This window comes from Henckelia pumila, chromosome 4 (genome assembly GCF_033568475.1).
Source record: "Henckelia pumila isolate YLH828 chromosome 4, ASM3356847v2, whole genome shotgun sequence".
Taxonomy (NCBI): Eukaryota; Viridiplantae; Streptophyta; class Magnoliopsida; order Lamiales; family Gesneriaceae; genus Henckelia; species Henckelia pumila.
The window spans coordinates 177105828-177110316 of record NC_133123.1 but is presented as its reverse complement, the minus strand read 5'-3'; the positions used below and the strand labels follow the sequence as shown (position 1 = coordinate 177110316).

The 4489-nt window shown below is 35.0% G+C and overlaps 1 long non-coding RNA gene across 1 annotated transcript; it reads left to right on the top strand.

The window, feature by feature from the left end:
- The first annotated feature begins 490 nt into the window (after positions 1 to 490).
- LOC140867543 (uncharacterized) lies at positions 491 to 2591 on the top strand. The gene is made up of 4 exons (XR_012145175.1): positions 491 to 657; positions 1793 to 1858; positions 1960 to 2027; positions 2330 to 2591. It is a non-coding gene; the product is annotated as an uncharacterized lncRNA (long non-coding RNA).
- The last annotated feature ends 1898 nt before the right edge of the window (positions 2592 to 4489 follow it).

The window sequence follows — 4489 nt, the reverse complement described above, 5'->3', positions numbered from 1 at the left end:
TTCCTATCTGCAATTCAGAACTTCCGAACTGTTCGATGCCTTTGATCTAATACATTGTCATCCGAACATTTTGGATCCACCTATCCTTTCTTGGTTCAAGTTTGGATCTTTCGAACTGCTCAAGCCCTTGAACACTATTTGACCATTTTGGGACGCTCTGAATCCGATTTCCAATTCTAATTACACAAATGATGATTCCTTAACCATGTTTTTACCAATTAATCATGATTAAGTAGTTGATTAGCTTAATTAATAATCGAGCTACAAGAGATGCAATACAAGAAAAAACCCCTATAGTGACATTTTTCTGTGGACATATTTTTTTAAGTGTCTGTAAATCTATTTAATAAGGACATTTATAAAAACTAGTCCTCTTAAAAAATAAAATTCATGATAGACCACCTATAAGGAAATTTACGATATGTCATGAAAATTTTTTGCTGGCGGGATAATTGAAATTTCCCCACCCAAAAAAAAAAAATAAAAAATTAGAACCCATTCAATTTTTTCCTTTTTATTTTAACCTTTCCCACTTCACTTTTTTCTACTGTCTTCCAAAACAAATCCATCTAACTGATTTCCATTGTTTCCCAAATCAATTCGTCGTCAACGGTATAACATCGGCCAGTCATGAAATCGTTATTCGGCTTCCATAAGGTTCGATTTTTTTCTCCTGCTACTGGTTTCAATCACACGTTTTGGAAGTACCTGTACGATCGACTTATGTTGAAATGGGATTTGCAGATGCTGTTTCAAGATCTAAAACATGTTATGAATTTAATGAAAATAAATGTTTGCGAATCCATTAATTTTGTAGATTAAAATCCGTTGAATAAGTTATAGTGGGCTTTTTAGCTGTTTGTTTGACCACCAATTTATTTACACTAGACTAGAAATTAACATAATTTTTCGTATGAAATGTTCAATGATTAAGTGTGTATCTAATTAACGGTCCGTGTATGCAAAATACACTTCTATGTGTACCAAGTGTTTGTGTAAATGATTAAGATCTGTTGTGATGTCTCGTAAATTCAATTAGTAATATAATGAATTTCATAGATTTATCTAAGATAATAAAGAAAAATCAATGAGAATAGGTAATGAAAATAAATAATATTATTTATCGTAAATATGGATTTTACTTGGTTATTGGGTGAGAATGTCGAAAATTTATCATATCACCTTTGGAATAAGTGGAGTACGACACCTAGCTCTTATTTTGCTAGACACTCTTCGGTTATCTTCCTCGTCATTGTAAATTAGATTTCCAAATTATGAGGCTATAGAGAAAAATACATGAGATTTGGAGATCGAAGGATTTGTGGTTTTGTCAACATTAGATTTTACTGTTTACATTTGGAGTTATAAATAAATTTGGATGATCTTGTCTTGACATATAGGCTTTGGTGCATTGTATGTTTATTTTTTAATATGCAACTTGAAGTGGCCGAGAGTCAATAATCTCCGCGACATTTGATTATTATTTTGACAGTATAAGCTGAATCTGAAGCTGAGCTATTTCAAAGTTGTGTTTTTGAGTTGTTTTGATGTGTATATTTTCTTTAATCTCATGTTTTAAAAATGAAACAGAGCAGTCTTACAGTGTATGTGAAGTTAGAAATATTAGTATGGTGTCTTTGATATAGGATGTATTGCGATGGAAAGAAGTGTGATAATCCTTGCTGTTAAGATTTTTTATTCAGAAAAAAAATGAGTACCATGAATTATTTTCATGATGTATACATCTCACATTAACATCTAAATATTTTCTTGTTTTTTTGTTAAAAATCAGATAATAGCAGCAGGAATCAGAAAGTGGGATAACATTAGCTATATTTTGTGGATTATAATTCATCAGGTTGTTCATTTTCGATGCAAATATAGAAATTTACTTACAGGTAAACTTTTATCAGACTATTTATCGGTTTATATATTTTCATTATTATCTTTATATTGTAGGAATAAAAAATATCATTTATGCAATGAAGAACTTGGGCGAGTGTTTACATAAATTGTTCCAAAAGCAGGTAATTTAACGTTTTATTGAAGTTATGGATTCTTGAACTCATGTGTTTTAGTTTATGAGATGCTATTGTGAGATGTATAAAAATGTTTATTTGATTTTTTATTTGACAGCTGCAATGTTTATGCACTCAGTATCTCTGGGATTTTTTATATGTTTTGATTTTGAGTTACATTAGTCCACGGTTATAAGTTCTTGTTGATCCCGACCTATAAGAACCAGGCTATCTACCGTTATATTGTTATTCTTGATAATGGTAAATGTACTATATGAGGATTATATGTTGATTTCACTTGACTCTTTCAGGTTGTGGCCTGCATCAAACCGTTCGTGACTTCGAATCTGGTATTGTCATCTTGGATGCACCTTTCATTATTATAGGATTCGGTCAATGATGATAATACCACATCCTTGTCAATGCTCTTGATGATATCTCTTAGATGCAGATGAGTTTCTCCTCTCAAGAACGGAAATAAGAAGTCTATTTTTGCTGATTTGGGGAATAATTTTTGAAATTAAGTTATATGCACAAAAAATACTATTAACTTTTCAAAATTTTAATGTTCAACACAGGATTGCTTGTTGGTATATTGGTCGTTAGAATTTAATAATTTGTCGCAACACAAGGCAGTTTGTTAACGTAGTCATGCTTGTTTGCCAACGTTTTTTTGTTAATAAATGGGTGTATGATGAGACATATTCATATTGAAAGAAATATATATTGTATTGCAAGAGATATTATAATGTAATTTTAGCGACTCAATCCGGATCCACTACTTAATCAGAGTTAGAACATAATTAAGCATGCATTTAAAATAAATCACTGTGGAAGACTTAAATAAAAGCAGACCGGCAGAATACAACCGTTTAAATAACCAATATACAACCCAATCGAATTATAAATAATCCTAAGGGTTAAGATCTACAGTTAATCGTGTTGTCTTCAAGGGTAACTCACCTCTCCAAGCTTCTGGTGTTCAATCCTGCATCTACACCTGCCCCATCGAATGAGGTGTCGAGACATACAGAAAATATTGGACGTGAGCGACTACGCTCAATACGGAAGCAATGATATATAAAATATATGTATATGTAGCACGCAAATGTATTTAAAACAGGTAAAACAGTATACTCAGGGCACCAAGAATATGCAGGGCTGTGCCGGATAGCTAACCGCGGTGCCGCTCCCGCGATCCAACCCGGATCCACTACCTAATCAGAGTTAGAGCATAATTAAGCATGTATTTAAAATAAATCGTTGCGGAAGACTTAAATAAAAGCAGACCAGCAGAATACAATAGGTTAAATAACCAATATACAACCCAATCGAATTACAAATAATCCTAAGGGTTAAGACCTACAGCTAATCGTGTTGTCTTCAAGGGTCACTGGATTCTCCAAGCTCCTGGTGCTCAATCCTGTACCTACACATGTCCCGTCGAATGGGGTTTCGACGCCAAGAATATGCAGGGCTGTGCCGGATAGCTAATCCGCGGTGCCGCTCCCATATTCTCCTACCGACTATTGCGTCTACTCCACCGTCATGGTCGCTCCTAGTGATAGCAAAACCAGGGGCTGAGTCTCCCCAATCATGACCCGAATCCAAAACAGGACACTTGGTTCATATGGCAACTGGCAATCCCCGCCTCGAGTCCATGATGAGTTACAAACTCCTTATGGAAACTGTCAATGACTCACATCGTACCAGATGCAGTATACCGTAAAAACATGCATGTGCTAAAGCCGTAAAATATATAAAACAAGTAGCACATACTCATGCAACACATATAATATATATATATATATATCATGCTGGTCATCTCAGTCAGTACTTACGTACCTTATTACATGCAGTTCCTAGTAGTCTCACTCTAGGTTCCAAGCTTATCATTAGCTCTAAAATTCAAATATACATGCATCATTCATTAAACTCTAAAAGCCTTAACTAAGCTATTTCATACTCCTAAATATTTTTATGAATTCAAAGCTATACCTGCGTCCGTTGTCAGCCTACTGATGACAACTACCTCCAAAACTTAGGCACAGCTCCATTACGACGTCGGGATCTCTCCGCTACTTCCGGATTCCCAATAGGACGTCTATAATTTCCTAAATCTAAGTTAGAAGGCTAAGAAAAGAGAGAGAGAAGAGAGGAGAGGGGCGAGTTGAAATGAGGCCTCAGATCCCATATTTATAGACGCATAACGGAACGTCCGTTCTCCCATCGTTGCGTCCGTTCTAGAATGTTGCGTCCGTTCCATGATCGTTGTGTCCGATTGTCCCATCACGTTTTTAAGCAATGACGTCATCTTGCTGACATCATGGATGACATCTGCTGACCAGAACGTTGCATCCGATCCATGAACGTTGCTTCCATTCTTGGTCACCCTTCGAGCCATTTCCGATCATTTTGAGTCCATTTCTGAAGTCTGTTAATCCATTTGAAATTTTCTTAATCATGTTTTA